This window comes from Oncorhynchus masou, chromosome 18, assembly GCF_036934945.1.
Source record: "Oncorhynchus masou masou isolate Uvic2021 chromosome 18, UVic_Omas_1.1, whole genome shotgun sequence".
NCBI classification, from domain to species: Eukaryota; Metazoa; Chordata; class Actinopteri; order Salmoniformes; family Salmonidae; genus Oncorhynchus; species Oncorhynchus masou.
In genome coordinates, this window is record NC_088229.1 from 71,602,478 (window position 1) to 71,626,812 (window position 24,335).

Here is a 24,335-nt window from a genome sequence, read left to right on the forward strand (position 1 = left end):
TCCAGAAGGGTTGTCCAATACAGACTGTCTGTCTCTCCAGAAGGGTTGTCCAATACAAACTGTCTGTCTCGACAGAAGGGTTATCCATGACAAACTGTCTGTCTCTCCAGAAGGGTTATCCATGACAAACTGTCTGTCTCTCTCCAGTCTTTTGAATACATATTTTATCTTCAATTCTGATGGATTTAATTTATTACGGTGGACTGGAAAAATGATTACCTCTTATCAATCCAATAAAAGACATATTTCATTTAGTTTCTAACAGCTGCTTACGTAACACTCTAGAGAGCTATTGGCTTAACTGGATTAGCAGCAACAGAGCAGAGCAGTACTCTTGTTGAGGTTGTTATAACGTTGGACGAATAACATTGTGTTTCTGTGTGCTTGCCTCAGCTAACTGAGACATGTCAGGTTTGGCTTGGCTGTTGCATAACAGCAATCTGTAAATTGGCAGTGTGCCGTCCAGTTCCCGAGAGTAGGAAAGAGAGAGATTGAAGAGGGAGGTGGGGGGTAAAGTGTGCAGTGGTGCAGTGGACATACAAAATAGATTGCTGTTGTTATCATGGCATTGCCGTAGAAACCAAAACTGCCAGTAATCATTTTAATGATGCCGCAGACAGACAGATGGGCTAATGCCAGACTTCCTGCCTCATACAACACTTCCTGGGTGCTCAGCCAATAACCAGCCAAAGCCGTCAAGTGCCACCCAGAGCTGTCAAGCATCCAGACACTGAAATTGATGAAATGGCTTCTTCCGATTATTGATAAACATGCACCTGTTAAAACATACTGTTACAACTGTCAAGGCTCCATAGATTGATGAGGAATTGAAAAACTGTATTGACAACTTAGATGGAAAGCTACTGAGGATGGTAGCTGACTCTATAACCACTCCTACTGAGGATGGTAGCTGACTCTATAGCCACTCCTACTGAGGATGGTAGCTGACTCTATAGCCACTCCTACTGAGGATGGTAGCTGACTCTATAGCCACTCCTACTGAGGATGGTAGCTGACTCTATAACCACTCCTACTGAGGATGGTAGCTGACTCTATAGCCACTCCTACTGAGGATGGTAGCTGACTCTATAGCCACTCCTACTGAGGATGGTAGCTGACTCTATAGCCACTCCTACTGAGGATGGTAGCTGACTCTATAGCCACTCCTACTGAGGATGGTAGCTGACTCTATAGCCACTCCTACTGAGGATGGTAGCTGACTCTATAGCCACTCCTACTGAGGATGGTAGCTGACTCTATAGACACTCCTACTGAGGATGGTAGCTGACTCTATAGCCACTCCTACTGAGGATGGTAGCTGACTCTATAGCCACTCCTACTGAGGATGGTAGCTGACTCTATAGCCACTCCTACTGAGGATGGTAGCTGACTCTATAGCCACTCCTACTGAGGATGGTAGCTGACTCTATAGCCACTCCTACTGAGGATGGTAGCTGACTCTATAACCACTCCTACTGAGGATGGTAGCTGACTCTATAGCCACTCCTACTGAGGATGGTAGCTGACTCTATAGCCACTCCTACTGAGGATGGTAGCTGACTCTATAGCCACTCCTACTGAGGATGGTAGCTGACTCTATAGCCACTCCTACTGAGGATGGTAGCTGACTCTATAGCCACTCCTACTGAGGATGGTAGCTGACTCTATAGCCACTCCTACTGAGGATGGTAGCTGACTCTATAGCCACTCCTACTGAGGATGGTAGCTGACTCTATAGCCACTCCTACTGAGGATGGTAGCTGACTCTATAACCACTCCTACTGAGGATGGTAGCTGACTCTATAGCCACTCCTACTGAGGATGGTAGCTGACTCTATAGCCACTCCTACTGAGGATGGTAGCTGACTCTATAGCCACTCCTACTGAGGATGGTAGCTGACTCTATAACCACTCCTACTGAGGATGGTAGCTGACTCTATAGCCACTCCTACTGAGGATGGTAGCTGACTCTATAACCACTCCTACTGAGGATGGTAGCTGACTCTATAGCCACTCCTACTGAGGATGGTAGCTGACTCTATAGCCACTCCTACTGAGGATGGTAGCTGACTCTATAACCACTCCTACTGAGGATGGTAGCTCTACTATAGCCACTCCTACTGAGGATGGTAGCTGACTATAGCCAGTCCTATAGCTGACTCTATAGCCCTACTGAGGATGGTAGCTGACTCTATAGCCACTCCTACTGAGGATGGTAGCTGACTCTATAGCCACTCCTACTGAGGGATGGTAGCTGACTCTATAGCCACTCCTACTGAGGATGGTAGCTGACTCTATAGCCACTCCTACTGAGGATGGTAGCTGACTCTATAACCACTCCTACTGAGGATGGTAGCTGACTCTATAACCACTCCTACTGAGGATGGTAGCTGACTCTATAGCCACTCCTACTGAGGATGGTAGCTGACTCTATAGCCACTCCTACTGAGGATGGTAGCTGACTCTATAGCCACTCCTACTGAGGATGGTAGCTGACTCTATAACCACTCCTACTGAGGATGGTAGCTGACTCTATAACCACTCCTACTGAGGATGGTAGCTGACTCTATAGCCACTCCTACTGAGGATGGTAGCTGACTCTATAACCACTCCTACTGAGGATGGTAGGACTATAGCCAGCTGACTCTATAGCCACTCCTACTGAGGATGGTAGCTGACTCTATAGCCACTCCTACTGAGGATGGTAGCTGACTCTATAGCCACTCCTACTGAGGATGGTAGCTGACTCTATAGCCACTCCTATCTGTCATAACTTTATTCTAAGCCTAGAGGAAAGTCTTTGTCCTCAGGCCTGGAGGAAGCCAAAGTCATTCTCCTACCCAAGAGTGGTAAGCTGAACTTTACTGGTTCTAACAGCAGACCTATAAGCTTACTGCCATCTCTTAGCAAACTGTTGGAAAAAATTGTTGACCAAATACAATGCTATTACTCTGTAAACAAATGAATAACAGGCTTTCAGTATGATTATAGAGAAGGACACTCAACATGTACTGCACTGACACAAATGACTGATGATTGGTTGAAAGAAATTGATAAGAAGAAGGTACTGAGGAGCTATACTGTTAGATTTCAGTGCAGCCTGATATTATTGACTATAACCTGTTGTTGAAAGATTCAGAGCCATGTCGTAGATTCAGAGCCATATACTGAGATTCAGAGCCATGACTCGTAGATTCAGAGCCATATCGTAGATTCAGAGCCATGGTCGTAGATTCAGAGCCACTCGTAGATTCAGAGCCATATCGTAGATTCAGAGCCATCTAATAGATTCAGAGCCTATCGTAGATTCAGAGCCATATCGTAGATTCAGAGCCACATCTAGATTCAGAGCCATATCGTAGATTCAGAGCCATATCGTAGATTCAGAGGTATCGTAGATTCAGAGCCATCCTCTGTAGATTCAGAGCCATGATCGTAGATTCAGAGCCATATCGTAGATTGAGGATGCCATATCTAGATTCAGAGCCACATCCTAGATTCAGAGGATGGATTAATAGATTCAGAGCCATATCGTAGCCATATCGTAGGATTCATTCAGAGCCATCTATAGCCACTTCAGAGCCATATCGTAGATTCAGAGCCATCTACTGAGGATCAGAGCCATATCGTAGATTCAGAGCCATCTAATAGAACTCAGGATGGTTTTCTGTTTTTTGTAACAGCATTTCTTTATTGAGGATTTACAATTTTCACTCTATTAGAGATCCTACAACAGACAAAGCTGACAAAAAGCCACTCCTATCTGTCATAACTTATATGTATAAGCCTAGAGGAAAGCTTTGTGGTTAGAGCATTGGACTAGTAACCGGAAGGTCATTCAAACCCCAGACCTGGTAAGGTACAAATCTTTTCTGGTTCTGAACAGCAGACCTGTTAATCCACTGCCATCCTTAGGCAAACTGTTGAAAAAAATTGTTCTTAAATACTTGCCTAGTTAAATAAAGATAAGTAAACAATATGAATAACAGGCATTCAGTACATGATTTTCCTCTTCCAACGGGTGCTTCTCTGACCCCTTCCCCATCATTGCGTCTCTCAATACATACATTTTAAACAAACTTACAAACAGTTAGATTAAACAAAAAGCTCAGTTTAAACCATAGAAGTTAGGTTCAACAGATTCAGAGCCAGTGTAGATTCAGAAATATCATAGATTCAGAGCCATTCTAGATTCAGAGAATCGTAGATATAAGAGCCATGATACCTAGATTCAGGTCATTTAGATAAGATTCATAGAGCCACTGATCGTTTTAGAATGTACATGTCGAGATTCAGAGGCACCCATTCAAATAGTATCTTATGCCATCTTTAATAGAAGGAACCTTATCACTAATCCACTGTAAAAGGGTGTTTTTCCAGCTGCATAAGGTAAGGATGTTGTAAAGCCTATCTTACCCACAGAAGTAACATGCCTACTAGGGAGACCCAACAGTAAAGAAACTGGGTCCAATTCTAGATCAACCCCTAGGATCTTTTCAATTTCTTGCAGAACACCAGAAGCAGTATCTTTGTATTTTGGTACATGACTATAAACAATGTGTTAGGGTGCCTGTATCAGTTTTGCATTGAAGACACTGAGGAGAGGAGGAAGTGGGGCTAAAAGCATGTCTGCGATTTGGGGATATATGCAATCTGTGTATTATTCTTAATTGGCCATGCTCTAGTACGATTACATATAGATATTGTTTTGTCATATCTCAAATGTCCTCCCACATCTCAGAGTCAATAGTAACAGACAATTATTTCTCCCACACTTGTTTCACCCTCTGTGTGTTAACAGCAGAAAAGGACCTTAAAGCATCATAAAACAGACTTCAGACATTTTCCTTTGTGGGAAAAAAACATTATTTCAATGACAGACATATCAGGGTTACCAATAAGGTGGTGCTCTTCAGAATATAATGTCTTACTTGTAGGATTCGGAAAAAGTCCTGCTTTGGGATATTTCTCGACCATCTGCTCAAATGACAATAAAATCTTAGCAAATAAGTCATTTAGTCTGCGTATGCCCTTATTAAGCCATAAGTTAAAGCCAGCATCCAGCAATCCTGGACCAAAATCTGGGTTGTTAAGAATTGGGGTAAGAGCTAAGGTTAGTTTGGACATTCCCAGAGCGTTGAACTGACCTCCATACTTTGAGTGTGTTAAGTGTAATAGATTCAGAGCGTGTAATTATTGCAGTGATCTTCATTGCAGTGATCTTCTACAGACTTGAAACTTCTGAAGAATAAAAGATCCTGTAAGGGGTATTTTGAAAGAGAAGTCTCAATTCTAACCAAATAGAGGAGTCATCGTTTGTGATCCAGTCAGAAATATAACAAAGGTGGGCACACCATTGATAGAACCTGATATTGGGCAGGTCCAAGCCGCCCATAGAACTTGGCAGCTGCAATATTGCCATCTTAAGTCTTGGCTTGCGTTTACTCCATTAAAGGAACTTAGCCATCCATTTACATCCTTTATTACCTTATTGGAGAGTAATACTGGGATCATTTGGATTGGGTAAAGTAGTCTAGGTAAAATGTTCATTTTCAAGAGGAATATTCTACCCAACCAAGAAATCGGGAGAGAGTTCCAGCGCTCCAGATCCTGTCTTATTGTATCAAACAAGGGAACAAAATTGGCTTTGTACATTTGCTGGAATTTAGGAGTTACAAATATACTCAGATACATAAAACCTGAGGGAGACCATTTAAAAGGGAAGGGAGAGAAGTATTAGGTACAGAGTGAAGGTTACCAAGTGGCATAGCCTCTGATTTAGTTAAGTTAATCTTGTAGCCTGAGAATTCGCTGAATAATCCAATAATATTAATAAGAGATGTAATTGAAGTCTCGGGGCTAGAGATGAATATCAGGACATAATCAGCATACAAGCTTATTTTATGGTGAACCTCACCATTGAGCAGCCCCTGTATAGCAGGCGTTACCCTGATGGCCTCGGCCAGTGGTTCCATAACAAGTGCAAATAGGAGAGGGGACAAAGGACAGCCCTGTCTGTTACCTCTGTATATAGAGAAGCTATTTGACCTTAGCCCATTAGTAAGGACAGCAGCCTGAGGATCATCATATAAAACTTTCACCCATTTTATAAAGTTGTCCCCTAGACCAAATTTATTTAGAGCAAAGAATAGGTAAGACCACTCCACACGATCAAATGCTTTCTCAGCATCTAGGGAGAGCACAAGACCATCCACAGCACTTTGTTGGTAGGCTTCAATTACATTAAGAAGCCGCCTGACATTGTTGCATGACTTACGGCCCTTAATAAAGCCAGTTTGGTCTCCTTTCACAATTAGTGGCAGTGAGTCCTCTAATCTTGTGGCTCGAATTTTAGAAAGCAATTTTCTATCCACATTCAGAAATTTTGGTGCATCATTTGGCAGTTCTGAGGCATAAAGGTTTGCAAAAATGTCTTAAATGAGTCATTTATCAATTTATTTTCATATAAATGATTGCCATCAGAATCAGTAATAGTAGCAATTGACTGAGAGTCAGCTCTCTTTTTAGCTAGGTATGCCAAGTACTTTCCTGGCTTATCGCCATGTTCATATAGCTTTTGCCTGACAAATCTCATTTTCTTTTCAGAGCCTGTGTTAGAGAGAGTCCAACGTTGATCATGGACGGATATTTCCTTTAATAGGGCAGGAGTGGGAGTTTTAATGCAGTCCTTCTCTTTAGTTCTAATTCACCCTCTAACGTTTTTTGCTTTTCAGGCTTTTTCCATCTTAGTATTAGAGCCATGCTTTACAGGTAGTAGCTGTGTATGACATAATCAGACCCCTGGCGTACGATTCAGGTCTCTTATCTGTGTATGACATAATCAGACCCCTGGCATACGCTTTACAGGTCTCTTAGTGGCTGTGTATGCCATCAGATGGCGTAGACAGGTCTCAGAGACATAATCAGACCCCTGGCGTACGCTTTACAGGTCTCTTAGTAATCAGACCCCAGGTACGCTTTACAGGTCTCTTAGTGGCTGTGACATTCAGACCCCTGGCGTACGATTACAGAGCCATCTTATGACAATAATCAGACCCCTGGCGTACGCTTTACAGGTCTCTTAGTGGCTGTGTATGACATAATCAGACCCCTGGCGTACGCTTTACAGGTCTCTTAGTGGCTGTGACATATTAAGACCCCTGGATACGCAACAGGTCTCTTAGTGGCAACAAAAAACAGCACTCGCTTTACAGGTCTCTTAGTGGCTGTATATGACATAATCAGACCCCAGGCGTACGCTTTACAGGTCTCTTAGTGGCTGGTTGAATAATCAGACCCCTGGCTGACAAGGTACAAGTCTGTGACATAATCAGACCCCTGAACAGGCTGTTATCCGCTTTACAGGTCTCTTAGTGGCTGTGTTCTTAATCAGACTTGCGTACGTTTAAGGTCTCTTAGTGGCTGTGTATGATATAATCAGACCCCTGGCGTACGCTTTACAGGTCTCTTAGTGGCTTGGTGACATAATCAGACCCCTTCCCCATCATTACAGGTCTCTTAGTGGCATTGTGACAAATCAGACCCCTTACGAAAAAGGTCTCTTAGTGGCTGTAAACCAAGAAGTTAGGTCTCAACCCCTGCGAACGCTTTACAGGTCTCTTAGTGGCTGAAATGACATAATCAGACCCCCTGGCGTACGCTTTACAGGTCTCTTAGTGGCTGTGACATAATCAGACCCCTGGCGTACGCTCTACAGGTCTCTTAGTGGCTGTGTACATAATAGTGGCGTACGCTACAGGTCTCTTAGTGGCTGTGACATAATCAGACCCCTGGTTCAAACAGGTCTCTTAGTGGCTTTAACACCCCTCAAATCGTCGCTTTACAGGTCTTAGTGGCTGTATGACATAATCAGACCCCTGGTGTACGCTTTACAGGTCTCTTAGTGGTGGCTTGACATATCAGAGAATCCTTAGTGGCAATATAATCAGACCCCTGGATACGCTTTACAGGTTCTTAGTGGCATTGTAGACATAATCAGTTCCCCTTTGTAGAACTTTACAGGTCTCTTAGTGGCTGTGTATGACATAATCAGACCCCTTCAAATAGCTGTGTATCTTATCAGCCAGGTCTCTTAGTGGCTGTGTATGACATAATCAGACCACTGGCGTACGCTTTACAGGTCTCTTAGTGGCTGTGTATGACATAATCAGACCCCTTACGCTTTACAGGTCTCTTACTGGCTGTGTATGACATAATCAGACCCCTGGGTACAATTACAGATCTCTTAGTGGCTTTATGACATAATCAGACCCCTGGCGTACGCTTTACAGGTCTTTTGGCTGTACATGACATAATCAACCCCTGGCGTACGCTTTACAGGTCTCTTAGGCTGAAAGCATGTCGATTGGGGATATATGGCTGTGTATGACATAATCAGACCCCTGGCGTACGCTACAGGTCTCTTAGTGGCTGTATATGACATAATCAGAATACGCTTTACAGGTCTCTTAGTGGCTGTGTTGACATAATCAGACCCCTGGCGTCGCTTTACATCTCTTAGTGGCAATAGTACAGACATTAATCTCCCCTGGCTTGTTTACAGGTCTCTTAGTGGCTGTGTATGACATAAAGACCCTGCATCATAAAACAGACTTTACAGGTTTCTTAGTGGCTGGAAAATGACATAATCAGATGACAGACATTTCAGGTTCTCTTAGTTGGCTGTGTATGACATAATCAGACCCCTGGCGTACGCTTTACAGGTTCTTAGTTGCTGTGACATAATCCCCCTGGGATATTTACAGGTCTCATCTGCTCAAATGACATAATCAGACCCCTAGCAAATAAGTCATTTAGTCTGCGTATGTCTCTTAGTATGACATAATCAGACCCCAGCATCCAGCTTTACAGGTCTCTTAGTGCTGTGTATGACATAATCAGACCCCTGGCTTTACAGGTCTCTTAGTGGCTGTGACATACAGGTCTCTTAGTGGCTGTGTATAAGACCTACAGGTCTCTTAGTGGCTGGTATGACATAATCAGACGTACGCTTTACAGGTCTCTTAGTGGCTGTGTGACATAATCAGACCCCTGGCGTACGCTTTATAGGTCTCTTAGTGGCTGTGTAACATATTCAGTGATCTTACTATTGCTGTGATCTTCTACAGGTCTCTTAGAAACTCTGATGAATAATCAGACCCCTGGCGTACGCTTTGAACAGGTCTCTTAGTGGCTGACATAATCAGAGGAGTCACGTTTGGATCTCTTAGTGGCTGTGATGACATAATCAGACCCCTGGCGTACACCATTGACAGGTCTCTTATTGGCAGGTAGTGGCTGCTGTGACATAAATCAGACAGGTCTCTTGGCTGTACGCATAATTTGCCAGGTCTCTTAGTGGCTGTGTGACATAATCAGACCCCTGGCGTACGCCATCCAGGTCTTTAGTGGCTTATGACATAATCAGATTGGAGAGTAATACAGGTCTCTTTGGCTTGGGTAAAATAGACCCCTGGGTACGCTTTCATTCTTCAAGAGCTGTATGACATAATCAGACCCCAAGTCGGAGAGAGTTCCAGCGCTGACTAGTGATGACATAATCAGACCCCTGGCTACGCTTTACAGGTCTCTTAGTGGCTGTGTGTGACATAATAGACGCTTTACAGGTCTCTTAGTGGCTGTATGACATAACAGACCCCTGGCTTTGTACATTTACAGGTCTCTTAGTAGCAAATATACTCACATAATAAAACCTGAGGGAGACCATTTAAAGGTCTCTTAGGAGCTGTGACATAAGAAGTATTAGGTCTCTTAGTGGCAGAGTGAAGGTTGTCTCTTAGTGGCTGCCTCTGACATAATTAGAGTTAATCTTTACAGGTCCTGAGCTGTGAATGACATAATCAGAATAAGAGATACGCTTTAAGGTCTCTTAGTGGCTGATGAATATGACATAATCAGATACAAGCTTATTTTATGGTCTCACCATTGAGCAGCCCCTGTATAGCAGGCTTTACCCTGATGGTCTCTTCGGCCAGTGGTTCCATAATCAAGTGCAAACAGGAGAGGCTGTGTATGACATAATCAGACCCCTGTCTGTTACAGGTCTCTTAGTGGCTGTGTATGACATAATCAGACCCCATTTAAGGTCTCTTAGTGGGGTATGACATAATAACCCCTTTCACCCATTTTATAAAGTTGTCTCTTAGACCAAATTTATTTAGGAGTGGCTGTGTAATAATCAGACCCCTGGCACACGCTTTACAGGTCTCTTAGCATGGCTGTGTATGACATAATCAGACCCCTGGCCACGCACAGGTCTGTTGGTCAGAGGCTTACAGGTCTCTTATGTATGACATAATCAGACCCCTGGCATTGTTGCATCTCTTAGTGGCCCTTGACATAATCAGCCAGTTTGGTCTCCTTTCACAGGTCTCTTAGTGGCTGTGAGTCCATAATCAGACCCCTGGCTCGTCTCTTAGTGGCTGTGTTTTAGAAAGCAATTGTGTATCCACATTCAGAATTTTGGTGTATCATTTGGCAGTCTCTGAGGCTGTTTGACATAAAAGACCCCTGAGTCATTTATCAATTTATTTTCATATGGCTGATTGCCATGACAGAATCAGACCCCTAGTAGCAATTGACTGAGAGTCAGGTCTCTTAGTAGCTGTGTATGACATAATCAGACCCCTGGCTTACGCCATGTTCATATAGCTTTTGCCTGACAAATCAGACCCCTTACGCTTTACAGGTCTCTTAGTGGCTGTGACATTCAGACCCCTGGCGTACGCTTTACAGGTCTCTTAGTGGCTGTGTTGATCTAATCAGACCCCTGGCGTACGCTTTACAGGTCTCTTAGTGGCTGGTAGTTTTAATCAGACCCCTTAGTTCGCTTTCACCCTCTAGTGGCTTTTTTGCTTTTCAGGCTTTACAGGTCTTTTCCGTCTCTTAGTGGCTGTGTATGACATAATCAGACCCCTGGCATACGCTTTACAGGTCTCTTAGTGGCTGTGACATAATCAGACCCCTGGCGTACGCTTTACAGGTCTCTTAGTGGCTGTGTATGACATAATCAGACCCCTGGCGTACGCTTTACAGGTCTCTTAGTGGCTGTGTATGATGTAATCAGACCCCTGGTGTACGCTTTACAGGTCTCTTAGTGGCTGTGTATGACATAATCAGACCCCTGGCGTACGCTTTACAGGTCTCTTAGTGGCTGTGTATGACATAATCAGACCCCTGGCGTACGCTTTACAGGTCTCTTAGTGGCTGTGTATGAGTGGCTGTGTGACATAATCAGACCCCTGGCGTACGCTTTACAGGTCTCTTAGTGGCTGTGTATGACATAATCAGACCCCTGGCGTACGCTTTACAGGTCTCTTAGTGGCTGTGTATGACATAATCAGACCCCTGGCGCTTTACAGGTCTCTTAGTGGCTGTGACATAGGTCTCTTAGTGGCTGTGTATGACATAATCAGACCCCTGGCGTACGCTTTACAGGTCTCTTAGTGGCTGTGTATGACATAATCAGACCCCTGGCGTACGCTTTACAGGTCTCTTAGTGGCTGTGTATGACATAATCAGACCCCTGGCGTACGCTTTACAGGTCTCTTAGTGGCTGTGTATGACATAATCAGACCCCTGGCGTACGCTTTACAGGTCTCTTAGTGGTGTATGACATAATCAGACCCCTGGCGTACGCTTTACAGGTCTCTTAGTGGCTGTGTATGACATAATCAGACCCCTGGCGTACGCTTTACAGGTCTCTCTTAGTGGCTGTGTAGGACATAATCAGACCCCTGGCGTACGCTTTACAGGTCTCTTAGTGGCTGTGTATGACATAATCAGACCCCTGGCGTACGCTTTACAGGTCTCTTAGTGGCTGTGTATGACATAATCAGACCCCTGGCGCTTTACGCTTTACAGGTCTCTTAGTGGCTGTGTATGACATAATCAGACCCCTGGCGTACGCTTTACAGGTCTCTTAGTGGCTGTGTATGACATAATCAGACCCCTGGCGTACGCTTTACAGGTCTCTTAGTGGCTGTGTATGACATAATCAGACCCCTGGTGTACGCTTTACAGGTCTCTTAGTGGCTGTGTATGACATAATCAGACCCCTGGCGTACGCTTTACAGGTCTCTTAGTGGCTGTGTATGACATAATCAGACCCCTGGCGTACGCTTTACAGGTCTCTTAGTGGCTGTGTATGACATAATCAGACCCCTGGCGTACGCTTTACAGGTCTCTTAGTGGCTGTGTATGACATAATCAGACCCCTGGCGTACGCTTTACAGGTCTCTTAGTGGCTGTGTATGACATAATCAGACCCCCCTACAGGTCTCTTAGTGGCTTTCAGACAGGTCTCTTAGTGGCTGTGTATGACATAATCAGACCCCTGGCGTACGCTTTACAGGTCTCTTAGTGGCTGTGTATGACATAATCAGACCCCTGGCGTACGCTTTACAGGTCTCTTAGTGGCTGTGTATGACATAATCAGACCCCTGGCGTACGCTTTACAGGTCTCTTAGTGGCTGTGTATGACATAATCAGACCCCTGGCGTACGCTTTACAGGTCTCTTAGTGGCTGTGTATGACATAATCAGACCCCTGGCGTACGCTTTACAGGTCTCTTAGTAGCTGTGTATGACATAATCAGACCCCTGGCTGTGACATAATCAGACGCTTTACAGGTCTCTTAGTGGCTGTGTATGACATAATCAGAATGGACGCTTTACAGGTCTCTTAGTGGCTGTGACATAATCGACGCTTTACAGGTCTCTGGCTGTGACATAATCAGACCCCTGGCGTACGCTTTACAGGTCTCTTATTGGCTGTGTATGACATAATCAGACCCCTGGCGTACGCTTTACAGGTCTCTTAGTGGCTGTGACATAATCAGACCCCTGGCGTACGCTTTACAGGTCTCTTAGTGGCTGTGACATAATCAGACCCCTGGCGTACGCTTTACAGGTCTCTTAGTGGCTGTGTATGACATAATCAGACCCCTGGCGTACGCTTTACAGGTCTCTTATTGGCTGTGACATAATCAGACCCCTGGCATACGCTTTACAGGTCTCTTATTGGCTGTGACATAATCAGACCCCTGGCATACGCTTTACAGGTCTCTTATTGGCTGTGACATAATCAGACCCCTGGCGTACGCTTTACAGGTCTCTTATTGGCTGTGTATGACATAATCAGACCCCTGGCGTACGCTTTACAGGTCTCTTAGTGGCTGTGACATAATCAGACCCCTGGCGTACGCTTTACAGGTCTCTTAGTGGCTGTGTATGACATAATCAGACCCCTGGCGACGCTTTACAGGTCTCTTAGCTTTGGCTTAGTGTATGACATAATCAGACCCCTGGCGTACGCTTTACAGGTCTCTTAGTGGCTGTGACATAATCAGACCCCTGGCGTACGCTTTACAGGTCTCTTAGTGGCTGTGACATAATCAGACCCCTGGCGTACGCTTTACAGGTCTCTTAGTGGCTGTGTATGACATAATCAGACCCCTGGCGTACGCTTTACAGGTCTCTTAGTGGCTGTGTATGACATAATCAGACCCCTGGCGTACGCTTTACAGGTCTCTTAGTGGCTGTGACATAATCAGACCCCTGGCGTACGCTTTACAGGTCTCTTAGTGGCTGTGACATAATCAGACCCTGGCGTACGCTTTACAGGTCTCTTAGTGGCTGTGACATAATCAGACCCCTGGCATAACGCTTTACAGGTCTCTTAGTGGCTGTGACATAATCAGACCCCTGGTGTACGCTTTACAGGTCTCTTAGTGGCTGTATGACATAATCAGACCCCTGGCATACGCTTTACAGGTCTCTTAGTGGCTGTGACATAATCAGACCCCTGGCGTACGCTTTACAGGTCTCTTAGTGGCTGTGACATAATCAGACCCCTGGCGTACGCTTTACAGGTCTCTTAGTGGCTGTGACATAATCAGACCCCTGGCATACGCATAATCAGACCCCTTACAGGTCTCTTATTGGCTGTGACATAATCAGACCCCTGGCGTACGCTTTACAGGTCTCTTAGTGGCTGTGACATAATCAGACCCCTGGCGTACGCTTTACAGGTCTCTTAGTGGCTGTGTATGACATAATCAGACCCCTGGCGTACGCTTTACAGGTCTCTTAGTGGCTGTGTATGACATAATCAGACCCCTGGCGTACGCTTTACAGGTCCCTTAGTGGCTGTGTATGACATAATCAGACCCCTGGCGTACGCTTTACAGGTCTCTTAGTGGCTGTGTATGACATAATCAGACCCCTGGCGTACGCTTTACAGGTCTAGTGGCTGTGTATGACATAATCAGACCCCTGGCGTACGCTTTACAGGTCTCTTAGTGGCTGTGTATGACATAATCAGACCCCTGGCGTACGCTTTACAGGTCTTTACAGGTCTCTTAGTGGCTGTGTATGACATAATCAGACCCCTGGCGTACGCTTTACAGGTCTCTTAGTGGCTGTGTATGACATAATCAGACCCCTGGCGTACGCTTTACAGGTCTCTTAGTGGCTGTGTATGACATAATCAGACCCCTGGCATAACGCTTTACAGGTCAGGTCTCTTAGTGGCTGTGTATGACATAATCAGACCCCTGGTGTACGCTTTACAGGTCTCTTAGTGGCTGTGTATGACATAATCAGACCCCTGGCGTACGCTTTACAGGTCTCTTAGTGGCTGTGTATGACATAATCAGACCCCTGGCGTACGCTTTACAGGTTTCCCAAAGGAGCGAGAGGTTATCTGTTGATTGAGAGTTAGAGAGAAATGCTTTAAAATCTGTAATAAAATATGATGTGAATGTATGGTTGTATTCAACCTCCAATGTCTTGACCGATTGAATGCCCCGTTGAGTTTTATATCCAGGATCACCTTCGCATGATCAGATATGACTATGCTTCCTATCCTAGCGGATAAAACAGACTGCAAAGATGTCCTGGGCATAAGAAAGCAATCTATTCTAGTCTGACATCCATACGGTACAGAGAAAAAAGTGAACACTCTGTTGGAGGGATGAAAGGTTCTCCAGACATCAACATACACCAGATCATCACAAATAGCTTTAAGTGACTTAGCTTGAGGAGAGAGTGAAGCTATACCGCTGTGAAACATATCAATAAGGGGGTTCAACAAACAATTAAAATCTCCTCCAACCACTGCAATGTCTGAGTTTAATTCTGAAAAGTCTAGAAATACCTTAGTGAGGAAATCAGGGGGGTGGGCTGGGGGGGAAGTAAATGTAAATTATGGAAATGTTCTGCCCTTGTAAAGTACCATTAATTATAACAAAGCGACCAAATTTATCTTTCACGCAAATCAAGACCTTAAGTGGTAAGTTATTTTTCACCAGAATTGCTACACCTCTACTTCTGGATGTAAATGATGAGAAAAACACTTGACCAAACCCCTCTTGTTGTAATTTCAGATGCTCCTTATCATCTAAATGAGTTTCTAGCAACATGGCGATATCAATATTTTATTTTTTTCAAAAAAAGACACTACCTTCTTCCTTTTAATTGGGTTATGGCTCCCTATAATGTTCCATGTACATAAACACAGTCTGTTACCTGCCATTACACTTTGACCAATCAATATCCAGACTGGATCCTACTGTAAAAGTGGGGTGGTAACTTTTTCCATGTGTTGAACTCTCTTCTATCTCACCGAGCATAAACAAACGATTTGAACTCTGAACTCGAACTATACTAAACCCAAAAATGAAACATGTAAAGATCCAAAAGGGGGTTATCCTACTAGCTAACATGCAGAGGATTTCAACTCTCCAATGTAGACTCTTAAGTCCGCATTGCCACTCAATAGCCCCATCCTTTATATATATATATGGAAATGAAAATCAATTAGAAGAAGATTGAGGCTCTTCCACCTAACACCAAGCCTGGGCACCAATATGGATTCACACATATCTCAGCCTGAGCTATAGAGGCAGTTACTTTAGCAAGAAAAATAATAAAGATACGAATATTACTGAAGCGGAGCAAGTGAGAACTCACACCACTGTTTCATGAATGAATTAAAAAGTTATCCAATGCTGCGGAGGTGCAGCTTAAAGTTATTTACCCGAGAGAGTCAATAAACGCAGCAGCCTCTTCGTGTGTGTAGAGTTTTTTAGGCGATCCGTTGACCATAATCTTCAATGTGGCCGGGTACAGCAGTGTGTAGACCATCTTCTTCTCTTGAGTCGAGCCTTCGCTTTGCGTCTTCGTACAACCGCTGTGGAATAATCATTGAAGAATGAGACCTTTGGACCTTTACGTTGACTACCATCAGAGCCGATGTTTCTAGCCGCATCCATGACGCGCTGCGTGTCGGTGAAGTTGTGGGACTTTATAGCCACTGGCCGTGGGCGCTGATTGGGACCGGGTATTGGTGCTTGAGAGTGATGGCCTCTGTCCAGCTTCACATGACCAGCCTTAGTGTCCATTTGTAGGTAGCCAGGGATCCATTCCTCAAAAAACTTTACTGAACGTGCCCCTTCAAAATTCTGAAGGGACACGTTCAGAATTGCATCTGCGTCCTCGATTACTGCACCTGCGTCCTAAATTATCCAAGTTGTCAATGTGCTCCGCCATTTCGCGCACCTGTTTCTCAAGTGCTTTTATCTTAGTGTCCATAGATGTAGTTGAAGTTTCCACTGTAGCAATTCTTCCTTCCGCCTCGTCAACACGTTTGACAACCCTCTGTAGTTCAGCTGAATGGCCTGCTATTGCTTCCAAGACCATTCTTATCTTAACATTGATCACTTTAGTAATGTTATCAGTCATCTTTTGAATCACCAGGTCCATTGTGCCTGGATCAGCAATGGTTTTAGCTTCACTAACGTTAGCTAGCTCCTCCTGCACATCTACAGGGATGGTGGTTTTGGTCGAGTTCTTAGTAGTTCTGTTGGGCATGTTGTCGGAGATTTTTGAGAAATAGCCGTCAAGACTCATTGTAGGAAAACTTATTTAGCCAATTCTGCCACTTTTTCAAGCTTGGAGATTAATGCAAAAATATACATTTACGAATGCCACGGGAGCTCGCTGAAACACAGTGTCCTCTCTACGGTGCCATTTTGTCCCCCAAAGGTTTTTTTTTTTATGGAAGCTTCTCTAATGTCAAACATGTAAAGTGTGGTGTACCACAGGGCAGCTCCCTAGGCCCTCTACTCTTTTCAATGTATACCAATGACCTGCCACTGGCATTAAACAAAGCATGTCTGTCTATGTATGCTGATGATTCAACCATACACACATCAGGGTGGCCAGTGGCCTGAACATCTCTAAAACTAAGAGCATTGTATTTGGTCCAAATCATCCCCTTATTTCTAGACCTCAGCTGAATCTGATGATGAATCTGTTGAACAAGTTGAGGAGACTAAATTACTTGGCGTTACCTTAGATAGTAAACTATTATTGTCAAAACATATAGAGTCTGTCTAGCTAGGTCTTCATCTCTGTCTGCTGTTAGCTAGTTTCTGGCTAGCTAGGTCTTAATCTATGTCTGGTGTTAGCTAGTTACTGGCTAGCTAGGTCTTCATCTGTGTCTGGTGTTAGCTAGTTACTCTCCAGCTAGGTCTTCAGCCAGCGTGGAGCAAAAGGGTGGAAAGGGTCGTTCAAAACTCTGACGCAGTTGTCAAATCATTACATCCATCAGTGCTGCTGTGAACCGCATCACAAGAGACATGCCAAAGGAAAGATATACGGTAGAAGAACACATTACATCATTGATGCAAATTCAATGTTGTTTGAGTTGCTTTGTTTATCACCAAATGTGCTTGAGATGATTTTACAATAACACTGCTCACTGCATCCGAGATGCTTAACAGAGGCGTTTCAAAGAGCTGTCAGTCAAGGTGAGCTCATGAATATTAGCTCCCCGCCCACTCAGCCTGTCTTTAGCCATGAGAGAAAAAGTACTTTTCAGAATGACTGTTTAGGACCTTTAGTACAATACAATATGTATTTCATAGTCCTTATTTTGAGGGCTTACACTAAAATATACTGGGTTGCTTAGCTGACCCAACTGCTGGGTTGCAGGCATTGGGTCACTTAGTTGGGTTGTTTTTTAAAAAGGGCAAGTTTGGTTCATTGATGCTGGGTTATTGAGATATAAACCAGTAGAGGCTTGGCTTAGTAGGGGTGTGGCTTTCAGTCCTTTATGGCAACCCGTGAGTGTAAATGTCACATATTATGGTCAAACACTTTTGTAGCTTTAATGAAGCTTATAGAAATGTTTTAGTTCCATAAAAATGTGTGAAAATTCCAAAGTGATACCACAAATGGGATAGTAACCACTTTGTTGCAATATGTTAAAATTATCATATTAAAATATGTAATTTGCATTAATATTCAAGGACAGTATAACATTGCAGTGTACAAACTTAACATGATCAACAGGATTTACATTTTCACGGGTGGCCAAAAATAACAATATAAAAACCAAGCCACTAACAAACCACACCTCCTGAAAATAACCTATGGATAGCGTTAAAAAACAACCAGCTGCTTGGTCAACCCAGCATGAAAGTGAATACAATCCCAATTGATTTTCAAATTAACCCATTTCCGGGTAATCCAAACAATTCATCATATTGGGTAATTTATGCAACCTCTCACATTATGCATATTTACAAAGTGATGTATAATTCCAATTGAAATCCAGCCAAACAAACAGTAATGGTTAGTTTAGAAAATGTTGCAACCCGCAATCAGAATGACTGCCAGGGTTGAAAAGACTGAAAAGGGAGACTATCTAGACCATCTAAACTGGAACAACCATTTCAGCAATGGTTAGTTTAGAAAATGTATGTCATTTATATTTGAGAAGCATAAGATCAATTCATCAATGTACATGCAAAAACATAGATCATGAAACAAACAATTCTTAAACTCTATATGTAATAGAGCATGCTGGCAAATATGCTAGTGACACAAAACAAGCAAGTATAGTGTACCTATCTAAACCGCTGTGCAATATCTGTTCCATAAACAATCATATTGTGTTTTCAGCTGTTTCAAGCCGGTGTACAAAAAGTAAAAGTAAAACTTATGAACGGGAAGCATAGAAATAGAGCACATAGAACAGATCTACCGCTTCTTAGACTTGCTTTCATTGAGAATGACAGATCTAAAACACATATTTTCTATGTGAATTTGGTCGGGTTGAACAAAAAAGTTACATATTGCAGCTGTAGCACTCGGTGTTAAATTGAACATTGGATCATTTTCTGTCCACCATCTCTGGAGCATATCATATTCATTGGACTGTCTCTGGAGCTTTCTGTCTGTCTGTCTGTCTGTCTGTCTGTCTGTCTGTCTGTCTGTCTGTCTGTCTGTCTCTGGAGCTGTCTGTCTCTGGAGCTGTCTGTCTCTGGAGCTGTCTGTCTCTGGAGCTGTCTGTCAATCTGTCTGTCTGTCTGTCTGTCTGTCTGTCTGTCTGTCTGTCTGTCTGTCTGTCTGTCTGTCTGTCTGTCTGTCTGTCTCGGTCCTTCAAATATCAAGAGAGACCATTCAATTTCAATGTCATGATGACATCAATCAACTCCCTCCCAGCGGTCAGCCAGTCAGTTGGTGAGTGACATGTTCAATTTCCACTGTTTCACTTTCTCCCGACACAGTACAGCTGCAGCCTATCCCTTTCACCCCGACGGTTGGATCAATCAGTGTAGCTCTGTGTCCGCTAGAGGCCAGCTACAGAACATATTGGTCTGTGTAAAGGACACAACCATATTATATCAGGCATTATCATTTCTATGGATGCAGCATTTGCATCACATTGAGCTCTGCACAGTGCAGCTGTAGCCCAGGACTACGACTCGGTCCTCACGCTGCCCTTACCCTCTGGCCCTGACACGGAGGTTGGATCTGATTGGTTTGTTTATGACAGCTTGACAGACCGACCCTGAGCGCCTTGGCAGCCCGCGGCAACTGCCTCAACCTGGCCAGACGCGGCAATGCTGGTGTCCCTATTAGTTATAGAGCCTATAGGGGTAAATAGAAAGAGAGCGAGAGAGAGAGAGCTTACGAGTCAGAGGTGGAAATAGAGAGAGCTGATGAGGCAGAGGGGAAAATAGAGAGAGCAAGTGAGAGAGATGATGTGAGTGAGAGAGAGATGATGTGTGTGAGAGAGAGAGAGAGAGAGAGAGAGAGAGAGAGAGAGAGAGACAGAGAGAGAGATGATGAGGCAGAGGGGGAAATAGAGAGAGAGCTGACGAGGCAGAGGGGGAAATAGAGAGAGAGAGAGCTGATGAGGCAGAGGGGGAAATAGAGACAGCTGATGAGGCAGAGGGGGAAATAGAGAGAGAGCTGATGAGGCAGAGAGAGAGAGAGAGAGAGCTGACGAGGCAGAGGGGAAAATAGAGAGAGAGCTGATGAGGCAGAGAGAGAGAGAGAGAGAGAGGGAGCTGACGAGGCAGAGGGGGAAATAGAGAGAGCTGATGAGGCAGAGGGGGAAATAGAGAGAGAGAAAGCTGACGAGGCAGAGGGGGAAATAGAGATAGCTGATGAGGCAGAGGGGGAAATAGAGAGAGAAAGCTGATGAGGCAGAGAGAGAGAGAGAGAGAGAGAGATCTGACGAGGCAGAGGGGGAAATAGAGAGAGAGCGCTGACGAGGCAGAGGGGGAAATAGAGGGGGAAATAGAGGGGGAGAGAGAGAGCTGACGAGGCAGAGGGGGAAATAGAGAAAGAGAGAGCTGACAAGGCAGAGGGGGAAATAGAGAGAGAGAGAGCGAGCTGATGAGGCAGAGGGGGAAATAGAGAGAGAGAGAGCTGATGAGGCAGAGGGGGAAATAGAGAGAGAGGGAGCTGATGAGGCAGAGGGGGAAATAGAGAGAGCTGATGAGGCAGAGGGGGAAATAGAGAGAGAGAGAGAGAGAGAGAGAGAGAGAGAGAGCTGACGAGGCAGAGGGGGAAAGAGAGAGAGAGGGAGAGAGCTGACGAGGCAGAGGGGCAAATAGAGAGAGAGAGAGAGAGAGAGCTGACGAGGCAGAGGGGAAAATAGAGAGAGAGCTGATGAGGCAGAGGGGGAAATAGAGAGAGAGAGAGAGCTGACGAGGCAGAGGGGAAATAGAGAGAGAGCTGATGAGGCAGAGGGGGAAATAGAGAGAGAGAGAGAGCTGACGAGGCAGAGGGGGAAATAGAGAGAGAGCTGATGAGGCAGAGGGGGAAATAGAGAGAGAGCTGATGAGGCAGAGAGAGAGAGAGAGAGAGCTTACAAGTCAGAGGGGGAAATAGAGACTGGAAAACAGTCCATATGAGGCCTCTTCAACCTCAGGAGGCTGAAGAAATTTGGCTTGACACCTAAAACACTCATAAACTTCTACAGATGGTACGGCAACTGCTCCGCCCACAACTGCAAGGCTCTCCAGAGGGTAGTGAGGTCTGCACAATGCATCTCCGGGGGAAAACTACCTGCCCTCCAGGACACATACACCACCCGATGTCACAGGAAGGTCAAAAAGATCATCAAGGACAACAACCACCCGAGCCACTGCCTGTTCACCCCGCTATCATCCAGAAGGCGAGGTCAGTACAGGTGCATCAAAGCGGGGACCGAGAGACTGACAAACAGCTTCTATCTCAAGGCCATCAGACTGTTAAACAGCCACCACTAACATAGAGTGGCTGCTGCCAACATACTGACTCAACTCTCTGGCCACAATAATACATTTAATAGATGGATTTAATAAAGGTATCACTAGTCGCTTTAAATAAGGCTACTTCTTATAATGTTTACATATCCTACATTTCTCATCTCATATGTATATACTGTACTCTATACCATCTACTGCATCTTGCCTGTGCCGCACAGCCATCACTCATCCATATATTTATATGTACATATTCTTATTCATCCCTTTACATTATGTGTATAAGGTAGTTGTTGTGAATTTGTTAGATTACTTGTTAGATATTACTGCACTGTCAGAACTAGAAGCACAAGCATTTCACTACACTCACATTAACATCTGCTAACCATGTGTATGTAATCAATAAAATTTGATTTGATAGTGACTTTTAGTCAATGATTTATTTTACACTAGATGACTAATAGGGGCTCTGTGTTGAAGCCACCGTGCCTCCATCTTGGCACTCCGTCACCAGTGTAAAAAAATATATTTTAGAAGCTATAGAAATAAATGTATTAATGTCTACGTTTGCTTTTTCATTATTTATTCTATTACAAACACCTAAATGAATAATTTTAAATGATATTATATTACATAAACATTGAATATGAACACATATATAAAAACATTTTCCTTAAAGTATAATTGTACTAATGTTACTGTCCCCACCACAACAAAAACATAATTAAATACATGTAATTTTGTCCTTGAAACATTTAATTGAAATACTAGAGAATTCCATTCATTCCTATGGAGGATTTCTCCTACTGGGCAGTGCCAACATGGACGTCCGGTGGCTTCAAATCCCCTCAATGGCCAATACATAGCATCACATCATTGCTTGCAGTGCGCGTGTGTGTGTGTGCGTGCGTGTGTGTGTGTGAGAGAGAGAGAGAAAGAGAGAGCGAGAGAACGAGGAGAGAGATAAAACACTTGGGAGAAGGAATTCATTTCCATACATTAGTGTAGGTCTATAACCTACAACAGATCAAGATAACCATTGTGAATATTGGCAAAATATATAGAAATAATCGGCTATACTGAATTAAGCTATTCACTACACAGCCCTGGCATGATCCCGGAACACATTTACCCAGGCCCATAATATAAATCAGTAGACATTGCATCCGGGTCACAGGGCGTCAATGCACACAATAATCAGAACATAAATGCAAATGCTACTGGATTGTTTCAGATGACAGACACCTTGCAGCAGTAGCCTAGCAGCGGTAGCCTTGAAAGCAGTAGTCGCATCTCCTGCCAGGCAAATGCGCATAACCCAGTCGGCAACAGGAGCGGAGAATTCTCCATTGTTTAGACTTAGACAATTCAATATCAGTCACTACTCATTCTGCAATAGGCTACTCACCATTCAATCCGTCCAACATGCAAGGGCTCTGAAGTCAGCCAAGTCAAGACCGATAAAAAATTAACAAATCGTGAGGATGACAGCAGCGCATAGCTTTACGGTTTGATGTAAAAATGTATCTTTGCCGTCGGCATTCAAATTCTCCTTATTGTGCTATTGACACCTGGTCTAGCGGTAAATGCTCCTTGTTCGGCCGACCGCTAGCCCTTTCGCAGGCTTCTTTAGTTCCAGTCCTATTGTCTCCGCATCGCTCCTGGATGAGAGGATCTGAGAGGAGAGACGGGGAACGCAAAGCCCCAGCCCCCTTTCCGCCTCAACCAATAGCAGTGGAGAATCGGTAGAAGCCTTGAAGCGCACCCTGCCTGCACGCCAGGACCGGAGCGACCGTCCTTGCTGTCTCCGTACAGATTAGCGACAACCGGGAAAGGGAAAGGGAGGAATGAGAAGGGAATTTATTGGTTGACTGTTGAAGGTATTGGGAGGAACTTTGATGGCTTTTGGCATGACAGGGATTCAAGTCGTGGAAAGTGATGGGATATATCTCAAAATTAGTAATAGGATTTTTTATAGTAGCCTAGGACTACGACAAACTATTATTAACGCTATGATCAGCATCACCATTGGTACTGTTTCGAGCAATGCCAGCTTTGCCACTACACCCGTTGTTACAGGAAGGCTAGGCTACTATAAAAATCCTATTACTAATTTTGAGATATAGCCCATCACTTTCCACGACTTGAATCCCTGTCATGCCAAAAGCCATCAAAGTCCCTCCCAATACCTTCAACAGTCAACCAATAAATTCCCTTCTCATTCCTCCCTTTCCCGGTTGTCGCTGATCTGTACGGAGACAGCAAGGACGGTCGCTCCGGGCACAGTGGATGTATGACAACAATAGTCTTGTAACAAACGGTGTTTTCCTCTCCTCCTTTCCATCATCTTAGTTCAGGCTGACACAGGAACAGGACGTCATCCACTAGAGTAGAACTTTGCTATCATCTTGCCAGTACTTACAGAACACTGCAGACGAAGGAAACGAGAGCGACTATTCAACTTTAGACTATCGTACCGGGTGCACTAAACTGTCGCTGTGAGGTATGAAAAAAGCTAAATAAATATAAAATGCTCATGTTAATATATGTAAATAAGGTTCATGAAATCAATAACTTGCTAAAATCACATAACATTCATACAGTATATTAGCCATCTCTGAGACTCACTTAGAGAATTCCTTTGATGATACAGCAGTAGCAATACAAGGATATAACATCTGGGGAAGAGACTGATTGCCTATTAGGTGTTGCCGTATATGTTCAGAGCCATATCCCTGTAATGTTTATAGAGGATCTAATGATGTTG

The 24,335-nt window shown here is 44.2% G+C and overlaps 1 protein-coding gene across 1 annotated transcript in view; it reads right to left on the minus strand.

The window, feature by feature from the left end:
- The window catches only part of LOC135503785 (serine/threonine-protein kinase SBK1-like), a 32,838-nt gene extending 9,615 nt beyond the window's left edge, over positions 1 to 23,223 (minus strand). The window contains exon 1 of the mRNA XM_064921925.1: positions 22,977 to 23,223. The gene's annotated coding sequence lies outside the window, so the exon portion shown is untranslated. The remainder of the gene's footprint in view (positions 1 to 22,976) is intronic.
- Between the last annotated feature and the right edge of the window lie 1,112 nt (positions 23,224 to 24,335).